Source organism: Tursiops truncatus, chromosome 19 (assembly GCF_011762595.2).
Source record: "Tursiops truncatus isolate mTurTru1 chromosome 19, mTurTru1.mat.Y, whole genome shotgun sequence".
NCBI classification, from domain to species: Eukaryota; Metazoa; Chordata; class Mammalia; order Artiodactyla; family Delphinidae; genus Tursiops; species Tursiops truncatus.
Window position 1 is genome coordinate 31,164,518 of NC_047052.1, and position 13,337 is coordinate 31,177,854.

The window sequence follows — 13,337 nt, forward strand, 5'->3', positions numbered from 1 at the left end:
AGGAACCTCTGTTTTCTTTCCTTTCACTTTCAGAAGGAATGAGTCAGTGGTCATTTTCTTTTATGACTCACCTGTCCTGAAATGCTCAGTGAAATGGTTTCATACCCTGTTGTTGTTTAACTCGTGTCTTTTTGTGCGTAAGTAAAGAGAGACTGAAGAGAGAAAGACAAGGAGGGTGAATCATGAACATCATGAAACATGGTTTTTGGAAATCTTGAATATGATAAAGCATCCCCTAGTTTTTTCTTAAACATCACAGGTACTCATTTTCTACCTTCCTTTCTTTCCCTATGATTCATGGGACTAGCCCCTTTTAGTTTTCTGTTTGTTTTTTCCCATACTTCCTGGGCAAAATAAATCTCTTTTTTGGTTCCTCCACGATGACACATGGTTTGGTAAAAAGTGAATTGGGCTAATAGTTAGGAGCCTTGACTCTGACCTGCAAAAGTAACTTTCCTCTTCTGGGCCTCAATTTCCTTATCCATAAAACGAAGCAGTTATTCTCACTGATTTTAAGGCTACCCTCCCACTGCCTTGCTCTACAATTTACGTGATGATGCTCTTGAGATAAATGTGATATCTCACCTGAATAAAGCATCAATTCTTGGAATGGAAGGAAGATAAATTCGGGGGTGAGTGGAAGAGAATTAAAATCAAGAGTAGTGACTATGAGATAAGAATTCTGGAAAGCTCACTGCCCACAAAGTGGGACAGAGGAGAAAAGGACATCTTCAAGGAACATTTCGTCTTGGGCACTAATGCTTTTCTACTACCACAAAGCAAAACTGGACCATCGAAGAAGAATCCCAGGTATCACTCTGAGGGTGCTGTGTTTGTTTATTTATTTACTTACTTATTTCAATGAAAATTTACTAGCTGGACAACCTATCAGTCAGTTCAAGGATTTTCTTTTCTTTTTTCTTTTTTACTGTTCTAGCAATGAGTTCACAGGATCTGGTCAGACTGCTCTGTGATTTTTAAGACAACCGAAGAAGATTAGCAGAGGAAGTAAGAATCACGTCTTAAATGAGTATAGCCGACCTTAGCTATCCTTACTATATATTTCCAACTCTCTGCCTTCCAGGCACACAGTAGGATTGTACTCCTTATTTTCCTAATGGTTGGATGAGGCCATGCACCAGCCCAGGTCAATGAGTTGTAAGAAAAAGTAGTTTGTCTTTTCCATGTCCTTTCTAGCTGGAACATTACATTCCTGGTACAAGACTGTCCAGAGTTTCCTTTTCTCCTGGCGCAGTGACCAGCAGGATCTGGGGGGGGGGGTGTGGTGGGGTGATGGCTATTCCATCTGCCTGTATCTCTGAGTGACTGCAATAATTGTGCTTCTCTACTGACCTGGGATGGGTGAGTATTGTGAGTTATGACCAATGTTGCCAGAAGTCCCTGAGTTTTTGGAATTGCTTGTTACCAGAGCCTATTCTGATGAATACAGTCACGTTGAGACCTAGTTTGATGCACAAACCACAGAGACTGTTCTGCCTACAGAGGCAAGTCTCAGTCAGGGTTCTCCAAAGAAACAGACTAATAGGATATATGTGTATGTGTGTGTGCAAGCGTGTGTATAAAGAGATTTATTACAAGGAATTGGCTCGTGATTATAAAGGCTGAGAAGTCCCCCAAATCTAAAGTCAGCCGGCTGAAGACCCATGAGTTCTGGTGGTATAGTTCCAATCTGAGTCCAATGTCCTGAGAACCAGGAATGCAGGTGGTGTGAACTCCAGTCTAAAAGCTGGCAGCCTCAAGACCCAAGAAGAAGAGATATTCCAGTTCGAGTTTGAAGGCAGGGAAGGACCCGTGTTCCAGCTCTAGTAGTCAGGCAGAAGGCGTTCCCTCTTATTCAGCCTTTTTATTCTACTCAGGCTTTTTACTGATTGGATGAAGCCCCTCCCATGTTAGGGAGGGCAATCTGCTTTACTCTATCTACTGATTTAAATGGTCATCTCATCCCAAAACACCCTCACAGAAACACCCGGAATAATGTTTGCCCCCACATCTGGGCACCCCATGGCTCAGTCAAGTTGAGACATAAGATTATCCACCACAAGATGAATCTGAGGCTTTGTGGGAAACAGGTTCATTTTATGGTGAACAAATCTTGGAGCCAACACAGAGCAATGGAATTTGGTGTTAAAATCAGTCCATTTGGCAATGTAACCCCAAAGGTCATTCCATTGAGAGAGAGAGAGAGAGAGAGACAGACATCTGTGGCTTATATGTAAAGGTCTTTTATTTACTGTACTGTAAAATCACCCATGCATACAAGTTTTTAATGGCCAGTGATGTTCCGAAAATAATGAAACATATTAAAATAAAGCTTCAGTTATGATACCTGAAAAAAGGTCTCATTATATAACTGTCTCTGTTTAGGTGCCAATGTGTGGTTTCCGCTCATATCTCTCTGGGGTATGTGGCAGTGCATGTAGCCCTGATCTGGGATGTTTTTTCTCTATTATGCTCTTTTTTTTTTTTTTTTTTTTGTGGTACGGGGGCCTCTCACTGTTGTGGCCTCTCCCGTTGCGGAGCACAGGCTCCGGACGCGCAGGCTCAGCGGCCATGGCTCGCGGGCCCAGCCGCTCCGCGGCATGTGGGATCTTCCCAGACCGGAGCACAAACCAGTGTCTCCTGCATCGGCAGGCGAACTGTCAACCACTGCGCCACCAGGGAAGCCCTGTTATGCTCTTTTTGAAAGACAGGAAAAATCTTTATTTCCTTTCTAGAAAGTCCTGTTATTTGGCCCTAAAAGTTGACTTTTTTGGCAAAATGTTGCCAAGGTGACACTTCCCTGGGAGAACAAAACAAACCCACCAGAAATTGGAAAGTCTACCTCAGAGACCCTTACACCCACTAACTCTGGGTATTCTGTCTCCTTACACGTGTTCCCTCCAATCTCCAAAGAGAGGGTGGCTTTCTGTGGACTTGGAAAGAATTTCAAAAGAAGGCTTAACTCTTAAGACTGGGGTTAGGACTCTAAATGTCTAAGGCAAAAACTGTGTATAATTGAACATTTCCTTAAAAATATTTTATATTCACTAGGAAATGTAGCATACATGGTTTAGGGTATACGGTATCAGACTTTAATAAGTTTAGCACTGTCATACTCTCCTTGAAGTGTTGGCATCGTGGTTTCTTGAGTTGAATAGACCTTGAGTTTCTTGAGAAAGAGTAATTGGCTTAAGTGCCCATACTATATTAAAAATTCTTTTTTGCCCCCTGAGAATATAGGATCCATTCTGTGGAAACTACATGTTGGTATGTGGGGATTTCACTGCCCTATCTACCATGTATGGCCAACGTTATTAGCATAAGAGAAGCTCAATTTAGTACCCAGTGTAGGCTAGCGCACAAGTTTTGAAATGCTTGGCATTCTTTCATAGACTTCTGTCTACCTTAGGTATCCCTGAAGGTCACCAGAGCAACAACCCCAAGGAAGTGCTCTAGTGGTAGATTTTCAAAAATTAGCTTGGAGTTCAACTCCTTGCTAAGTGAAAGTGATTAAAAAGGATTTCAAGCATGCAGTCCATGACTGCTGAAAGTGGCAGATGGTGTGAGCTAGTACATTATGTCAAGGAATCCATGTACATTTTTGCAACCATTTACAGCTCTTGATACACATCAATACTCCCAGAATGCTGTCATCACAGGAGCCTGGCCAGCTGACCCTTGTCAAATGTGCCATTTCTTTTTCGTTTCCAAAAGTCTTTATTTCAGTTGCATTTTTCTATCCTCTCCTAGGAGATTCTTGTTTGGAGGTTTTGTTAAGAATTCAAGGCATTGAAAATTATACTGTAAGAGTCTCTTGTTTCATCCATGTTCTCATTTGTCTGGGATAGATGTTGGGGGCTGGGAGACATTTATTCCCTGGCTGTTCTATCTATTTTGGGGTGGCTTCCTCCTCCATGCAATAGCACCTTAGGGAAGACAGAGGCAACGTGGGCCCCCGAATTTCAATTTATTGGCCTGCAGTAGTGGGAAGCACACACCTTGGTAGACCAGATAGTCCCAGTCAAACTCCTGAATCCAGGCAGATCCTTATGATCTGGTGTGCTGTTGTTTTAGCAGAAGAAAAAGTCTAAAACCTGAGTCTGCACTCACCCAGAAAGACACACAAGTCACTGCTTACCCACTATCCTTATTGGAGCAACAAACTCTATTTGCAAAACGTTTGGGAATAATGTGAAAATGTCCCAGCCGGTGTCTAACATCCAGCTCATCTCTTACTTCACACAAAACTGTTTTGCGGTATTGGGCAGTTTTGTTGCAAGGCTTGCTTGAACGTGACCTGAACCAATTAGCAGAGACCTACCATCTAGCGTTAGTTGGACATAAGCAAGGCACTGGAGATGGTAGGCAATCTCTGGGGGCATTTCTTTACACTTTTTGAGCTGTTTGGGTTCCAGCTGTGGGGCCACTTTGGCCATGGGAAGGAGAAGTTCTCCGGAGCAACCAACAGCAGAAGATGAGGCTGTCACACCTTCTGGGTTGCCCGTGAGTCAGTCAGTCGCAGTTGGGAGGTGGCAGTGGGTAACATTGAGGAGCCTGACTCACAGGTCCAGTAAGCAACAGGTCCAGTAAGCAATATCAGAGGGGATCCCTCTGATATTTGAAGAGAAACCTCCAGGCAAGACTGGACCTTGGATCACCTAAGCATACGGGAACTTGGATTCACTATAATTTGATTATTAAAAGAAATGTCATTTGGCAAGTACTAGGTCCTTTTACCTTTCTCCCTAGCTTTCTAGCATGTCTAGAACTCATTCCCATGTCTTCTCTCCTTGAGGTCATCTCATTTCAACAGTAGGAGGCCACAGGCTCTGGAAGGTTCTGTATCTGCATAACAAATTAGTCATAGATAAGACTGGACTGCCCGGACATTGTGAAATGTACAAATGGCTGACTCTTTCATGGCTGTCTTTTGAGACCATGGTGACAAGATGACACTCAGTGGGTGGAAGTAGTGCTTTTGTCCAAAGGAAATGAATGTTCCCACTGTCAGTCATCCAGGGGAGTGATTAATCGTGGGGCAGAAAGTGAGAAAGTTTTGTATGCTGAGCTGATGGTGAAGCATGCAAAGTTACAGAGCTCATCATGGGTATTCCTGTTCTAATTGTGTTACCTGGAGCAGCTCCAATGTTTGAAATGGATCAAGGCTGTCAAATTTAGGTAGGAAGAGAGGAGGGAAAAGTCAGCAGGTGCATTATGAAAGGGTGGACCCCTGAGAAGTTGAGGGGAATCATGACCCCCCAGGGGGAAAGCAAGATAGACAAGAAAGGCGTGGCTGACAAACAGGACCGTCTTCTCCATTTTGCAGCAGGCCAGCCCTGGCTATCAGCAGATAAGCACTTGAACATCTGTTCAGTAGATACCTGTTAGATTATTTGTTCCATAACTCACATCTCCACCAGTCATTTGTAATGACAGGAGGACCTGGCAGCCGTTCCTTATCTGGTTTCACTTGGGAAAGGAACAAAGCACAAAGAAAACAGAGTTCATTGGGAAAGCAGATTACCTTTCTTCCTCCGTTCAACAGGGAGTCCAGACCCCACTCTTGAGTGTCCAGGGTCTGCATTACTCAGAGATGAGTAAAGTGGCTGCCCATGTGTTAAGTTTTCAGCTTTACCGGAAAGCCCTGCTCTCAGCAAAATATCTCGTATTACCAGTTGCTTAGAATCCCCACGTTATTTCTATATGTTAAGCATTATGTTTCCAAGAGTCTCCTATAAAAATGCAAATATCCACAAATAGGTAGTACACTCAGGTGTTGTCAGCTGTTAATGAAGTGCTGGGAATTAGTTTAACCCTGAGTTTCCCGGAGTGGGCCCTGCATATCTCTTGAGGTATGGAAGGTGGTTATAAGTGGTACCCACACGATCTTACCCAGTATTTTATTTTATATTATTTTATTTTATTTTTCCTCTGTGCAGTCACTTTCTGTTTAGGGCAAGTGGGGCCGTTAAAGATATAAAATTTCTTTTAAATAAACTTATTTAATTGAAAAAGGCAACTTGAAGAAAAATATTACGTACCTTATAAGATAGGTGTACGAGGACGTGGAAAAATACCATGAATGACTCTACGTTTGGGAAATGCTGGTTTAACAGCACATCTTATTGCATGGATAGATAGAAAGGCCCTGTAATGGGGGTGGGTGAGGCAGAAACAAGGTTGTGAGTTCTTGGCAATGATCCCATGGGTGCTGGGATCAATTGGAGGGGCCATAAGGAGGGGACCGATTCGTCCTGGGGACCAGGTGGACTAAAGGGTGAAACTGCAGTTCCTGCTCTGGCTCTGCTATGATGGACAAGCAGCTGATTAGGTTCTAGGGACTCACTGTTTCATCCTCTTCTCAGATAAGCAAGACCCCAGAGCACCGGGCTGAGCAGAGCCATATTTGTGCATATGAACTTTCTCCCCAGGGGCAAGGAAACTAAAATGGAGGATCAGTAGGTCATCCCCTGGGGTGTCCTTGCAGGAGGGAAGCCTAAGAATGACAAGTGACATTGGAGGTTAACGCTGGGGCAGTGGACACACCTCCATGACTGAGACTCGAAAATTCCGCAAAGGCCTTGGGACACGACCAAAGGTGTTTGTAGGGTGCCTTCACCTTAGTCACCGCTGGAAGGGCACATGAGATGGCTCTGCTGATCTTAGAGGATAGTGACCCTGGGTTATGGTTTTGAAGAGCTGGTGCTGGATGGTTAGATGCACGAGGGATACACTGGTCTATCTTTTTCGCTAGTCTCCCCAAGCCTTTAGGCACATAATCGGAACCTACTAAGCATTTTCTGAATAAATGAATGAAAGAACATTTGTTGAACAAAGCTGAGTCAAATGATCTTGAGAAGATATTTCACCTCCCTGAGCCTCAAAGTTTTCACTTGTAAAGTAAAATCATACTGTTGGCTAAATCATAGACTCAGTTCAGTCTGCCTCATAAGCCTGTTGTGAGATCAGATAAGCAGTATTGATGAGAATAGCTTATTTTGGGGATGCTTACCATGTGCCAGGTACTGTACCAAGAACTTCCCATGCATTCATCTATCCCAGTGATCCCTGTGAGGGAGGTACCCACTTCAGGACAACGACAACAGTTGTAGGGCCCAGTGCAAAATAAAAATGCAAGCCTCTTTGTTTAAAAATTCCTAAGAATTTCAAGTTGGTGACCACAGAGAACTAGATCAAGTTCAAGACCCTGCTAAGTGTGGAGTTCTGTGTAACTGCTGACGTCACTGGTCCACAAAGCTGGCCCTGACTACTGTCCCTCATTTGCAGATGATCTAACTGAGGTATAAAGAAATTCACACTCCTACAGACCATTGGCTAGTACGAGGCACACAAGATTCATATCCTGGCAGTGTGAGTCAAGAGCCCAGGTTTGTTGCCCCTAATCTGTAACATCTTCGTAGGGAGATAACTGTATGCAGAGATGCTGCATAAATGTAGTGTTTTGTTTTGTTTTTGTTTTTTTTTCCAAGAGGGGCAGCCTTATGAATGTAGACCATAAAAGGGTTGCAAGATGAATAAATTCTGGGGATCTAATGTACAGCATGATGATTAGACTTAATAATACTGTGCAGTATACCTGAAATTTGCTAAGAGTGAATCTTGTGTTCTCACCACACACACACCCAAAAAGAGAACTTTGTGAGGTGATGAATGTGCTAATGAACTTGATTTTTTCACAGTGCATGTGCATATTAAATCATCACGTTGTACATCTTGAAAAAAAAATCACGTTGTACAACGTGTACTGTTTTTGTCGATCATAGCTCAATAGAGCTGAGGGGAAAAAAAGACCAAAAAAAGAGGCCACAGCAATGAGGAAATTTCTGAAAACCACTTCCTCCCAGAACTGGCAGCTGCCGCCAGCAGGCCGGGCCTGGAGGAACTCCTAATTCCCACACAGAGCACTCTCCCCTTGCACTGTCTTGCACTCTCATTAGGGACCAGAAACATTGCGACAGGTACTGATTGGTTTGAGGCCATCAACATTAGTTTACAAAAGGGAAGGTCGAGCCTAATCAGTGTGATTAATGTCTCCTGTGAAGTGTCTCTGAGCTGTTCTCGCGGGAAGGAAGGAGCTGGAATGGGTAAAGTGGTGGAGATGACATTGGGAACTGACAGCGAAACACTGAGCTGGAGGGCAAAGCCAGTTTGTCAAAGGCTCCTGTGAAGCCAGTAGCCAAGAAGCCCTGATTTGTCCCTTTGCAGAGAATTCTTCAGTCTCCCATCCTGCCAGCTCCCAGGGGGACGGAGCCTAACCCTAGAACTCTCCCAACAGGCCCTGCTTCTGTGCTGACACCCCTCACCCCTCACTTTGATTCCCACTTGGGAAAGACAGGTGCTGAGTTTAGGGAAATCAAATCCCAAGTGCAGTTCTAGCTGATTTCAGAACCTAACTCCTGCGCAAGATGTTTGCCAAGATTTCTTTTTAATTCTGTTGGCAACCAACAACTCCATTAACCCAAATTAAGGCTGTAGAGGTTACGTATTACAACTTAATGGAGACTACCATCCAGGCAAGTGGTGTGCTTGAGAATTCTCCATCTCTCTCCATTCACTGCGAGGGATTTGAGAGTCGTCTTGAAGGCAGAGGGGGTGGCATGGACAGACATCTGCTCCTGAACCAGGAGTCAGCAAAATTCTTCTGTAAGGGCCAGAGAGGAAATATTTTAGGCTTTGTGGACCATATGGCTTCTGTTGCAACCACTCGATTCTGCTGCTGTGGGAAAGCAGCCACAGACGATATGTAAATGAATGTGTGTCTGTGTTCCAATAAAACTTTACTTACAAAAACAGGTGGTGGGCTGGATTTGGCCCATGGTTTGTCAACCCTTGATCTAGACTTTCCTTTCAGAGGTCTCAAAGTGGAATGTGCCTGAGGATTACAGGGGTAGATTTAGAGGGACAACAGGGGTTTAAAGGATTTTCTAAAGATGATTTTGATTATATGTAATTTGCAAAGACTTTGTTCTCAGCCCTAGTCAACATACTGTTATATGTGATTATTATTTTTTTTTTAATATTTGAGAGAAATGGGTTAGGTAGGGAGCTTAGGAAACTTGTCCAAAGGCGTCCCGCTAGGGAGTGATGGAGCTGGGATTTGAACACTGTCCTTCTGTTTTTGGAACGCCTTCTCAGAAACATCTAGAATCGACTGATCTGGAAATGAATTTCTTTTAGGACAGTGCTTCACACAGCCTAGCACTCAGTTAGGTACCTGATAGAGACATTTTGGTGATTAGAACGATGCAATTAGGAGGAAGGATACGAAGAGTGTCCACTAGGGGATGGTACCAAAGGCAATATCAGCCTCCACTCTCCAATTAGTTCCTATCTTCTTCCATCCCCCCTCTCCCCCACCTCGCTGCAATATAAATTCTTTGAAATATGGTAATGCTTTTGATGGACCCGGACGTTTTTATTAGACGTCAGGATCATATTTGGCCAATGTCACAGGACTCACAGCTCTGACAAAGTATGATATCATTTAGAAGTTCATGTTCTTGACATTGTTTTGGAGAGTCCTGTTAAAAAAGCCAAATAAGTTTTTATGGGCTCTCACGGCAGGGAAGCAGCCATGGTAATGCACAGGCATATCAGTTGGAAGAGGATCCATTAAGCAATAAGACAGAGGCAGGCAGTGCATTTCGGAGAGGTTATTGCACGTCTCATAGAGCGTTGCCGGGGCATACAGCCAAGAGCTGAGTGGCTTCCACGGCCAAGGCGTTTCAGCCACCCAAGACGTGTAATGTTCTCCCAGAAACACTATCCCCTGCCATCCATTTCCACTGCGAGAAATAAAAAGACCCTCTTATTAACTAGGTGTTATTAGGCATGGGCAAATTGACAGCCATTTCATTATTTCATAATTATGATTAATGGCTTTCCCGATGAAGTCGTGGTCTGCTATCCCAAAGCCAACTGGTCCCTTTTGGGATGGTGTCACCAAGTCATGGTTACTGTTTTTAGAAGCATGGAATGCATAGAGTTTCACAAACCCTGGGGAGGGAGGGTGAGTCCTGATTACCTTTGGAGACTGCACAGGAAGCAGACCTCTTCCTGAGGAAAGTAAACTCTGAAGAGGCCAAGAGGGGTAGGGGGTGCATGAATGTGGTGATGGGAGAAGCAGAGGCAAGAAGAAACAGTGTAGTAACTGCCCTTCATCTTTCAACATACTTTGTTGTCTACTAAATGCATTCATACGAATTTTTCATTGGAGAGCCTTAATAGTTCTTTGAGTTCTTTTTTTTTCATACTAGGCATTCCAGAAATACAAAAAGCAATTGTTAGGTGACAGGTAATGTTATGGGCCAAGTTGTGTCACACACACCACACCCCATTCATATGATGAAATCCTAACCCCTGGAACCTCAGAATGTGACTGTATTTGGAGATAGGGTCTTTTTTAAAAAAATGTTTATTTGGAGTATAGTTGCTTTACAATGTTGTGTTAGTTTCTGCTGTACAGCAAAGTGAATCAGTTATACATATACACATATCCACTCTTTTTAAAATTTCCTTCACATTTAGATCACCACAGATCATTGAGTAAGGTTCCCTGTGCTAAACCGTAGGTTCTCATTAATTATCTATTTTATACATAGTACTGTATATATGTCAATCGGAGATACAGTGTTTAAAGAAGTCATTAAGTTAAAATGAGGAAATTAGGGTGGGCCCTAATCCAATATGATGCGTGTCCTTACAAGAAGAGGAAATTGGGACACAGACAGGTACAGAGGGAAGACCATGTGAAGATGCAGAGAGAAGATGGCTATTTCTAAGCCAAGAAGAGGCACCTTAGAAAGGACTAATTTGCTGATATCTTGATCTTGGACTTCCAGCCTCCAGAACAGTGAGGAAATAAATTTCTGTTGTTTGAGCCACCCAGTCTGTAAGACTACTTTGTTACCGTAGTCCTAGCAAACTAATACAGATAGAAATGAAATGTAACCCAAGGTAAAATTTGATCAGAACTAGAAGAAAGGGCAAACCAAATAGATAAAATACAGTAAAAACTCTCTTTGGGGTGGGTGCACAGGCAATAGGTACCCAAATTTTAAATATTCATATTCCTTGACCTAGATAGTGCACATTTTGAAATGTATCCTAAATACTCAGATACATTTGTGTGGATGCATTTAAAATGATGATGAATGCAGGATCACATTTTGGTGGATAGAGGATTAGTTCAACACAGTATGGTACATGGATGCCGTGGGACAGAATTAACCATTGGAAAGAATGAGATAGCCAATAATATTGACATGAAAGATGTCTACAATATATTATTAAATTAAAAAATGAGGCCGGTTGTATAGAAGAATTTCATTTATATGTATTCATATTTTTTGAACATGTAGAATAACACACACCACCTGTTAACAGTGCCTTTCTCTGGGTGGGTGATCATATAGGGGGGATTTGACTTTCTACTTGATGCAAGTTTGGAAGAACAAAGGTGAACTCTGATAGGAGGGACAACTTTCTAAACCTCATCAGTAAATCATGTTCTGCTTTCTTCATAGGCATGGTTCTGAGAATTGAATGAATGCACATGTGTTTGGGACAATAAACCAAAGCAAAAATAGCCAACACTTACTCAATGCTGTTCTAGGTGCTTTACATGAAATAACTCATTCAGTCCTCCCTACAGCCCTGTGAGGTAGTGTGGTAGCATGATTTATGATAACCTATATATATTTGGTGTTTGTCCAGGTTTCCAGAACAGAGCTCCTAAAACCCTTGGAATTTCCTAAGTGATGAGAGTGATAAAGGTGCTTTTTGCTATGTTAACAGGTAACTTTTTTTTTTAACATCTGTATTGGAGTATAATTGCTTTACAATGGTGTGTTAGTTTCTGTCCTACAACAAAGTGAATCAGCTATACATATACATATATCCCCATATCTCTTACCTCTTGCAACTCCCTCCCACCCTCCCTATCCCACCTCTCTAGGTGGTCACAAAGCATCGAGCTGATCTCCCTGTGCTATGTGGCTGCTTCCCACTAGCTACCTATTTTACGTTTGGTAGTGTATATATGTCCATGCCACTCTCTCACTTTGTCCCAGCTTAACCTTCCCCCTCCCCATATCCTCAAGTCCATTCTCTACGTCTGTGTCTTTATTCCTGTCCTGCCCCTAGGTTCTTCAAAACCTTTTTTTTTCAGATTCCATATATATGTGTTAGCATACGGTATTTGTTTTTCTCTTTCTGACTTACTTCACTCTGTATGACAGACTCTAGATCCATCCACCTCACTACAAATAACTCAATTTCGTTTCTTTTTATGGCTGAGTAATATTCCATTGTATATATGTGCCACATCTTCTTTATCCATTCATCTGTCAATGGACACTTAGGTTGCTCCCATGTCCTGGCTATTGTAAATAGAGTTGCAATGAACATTGTGGTTCATGACTCTTTTTGAATTATGGTTTTCTCAGGGTATATGCCCAGTAGTGGGATTGCTGGGTCGTATGGTAGCTCTATGTGTAGTTTCTTAAGGAACCTCCATACTGTTCTCCATAGTGGCTGTATCAATTTACATTCCCACCAACAGTGCAAGAGGGTTCCAACAAGGTGACTTTTGGGTCTCACCTAAGGATGGGGGCTAGTAGCCAGTGGAGCCAACCACATGATTGGAGGGTTGGAACTTTCAGTCCCACTCTCCCCACCTGTAGTTTTTACTATGAGTTTGAGGTGGGGTAAGAGATGGTAGAGCTGAAAAGCAGAGTGATCAGGGCTTGTGTGAATGGGGCACCCTTCTCACAGAAGCCAGTGGTGAAGCTGAGCGTCATGGAAGACACACTAGGTTGAAGGATGATTTAGGACGAGACGAGAATGAAGTTGTTGTATGACATTGGTTTGGTAGATTGAGGAAAGAAAGGCCATCATCATAACACTAATTATAGTTACTTCCTATGAACATTTACTGAGGGAGAAGCATTTTGCCAAGACTTAAATTTTTAAAAAATTCTTACAAAAATCCTATGGGGCAAATAATATTCATATGCCCTGTTCCCAGGTGAGGAAAGTGAGTCTAAAATCCCTGAAGAACTGCCTAAGCTTCTGTGTACCCAAGCTGGGATTGGAGCTTAGATCTTTTTGATCAACTCTGAAGCCCCTTCTCTTAGGTATTGCTCTGTTCGTTCCATATAGTTTGAGTGGTGCCCTTGAAAGAGGCAGATTTCGGGTGGGGAAAAGTGTTGAGATGTTGACTACTGATGAGAGTTGCCTACTTTCCCCTCAGCTTTCTCCCCACGGGCCCCGGGGAACTCTGAATAGCATCTCTCCCTGCCCCCTCTAATAAGCTG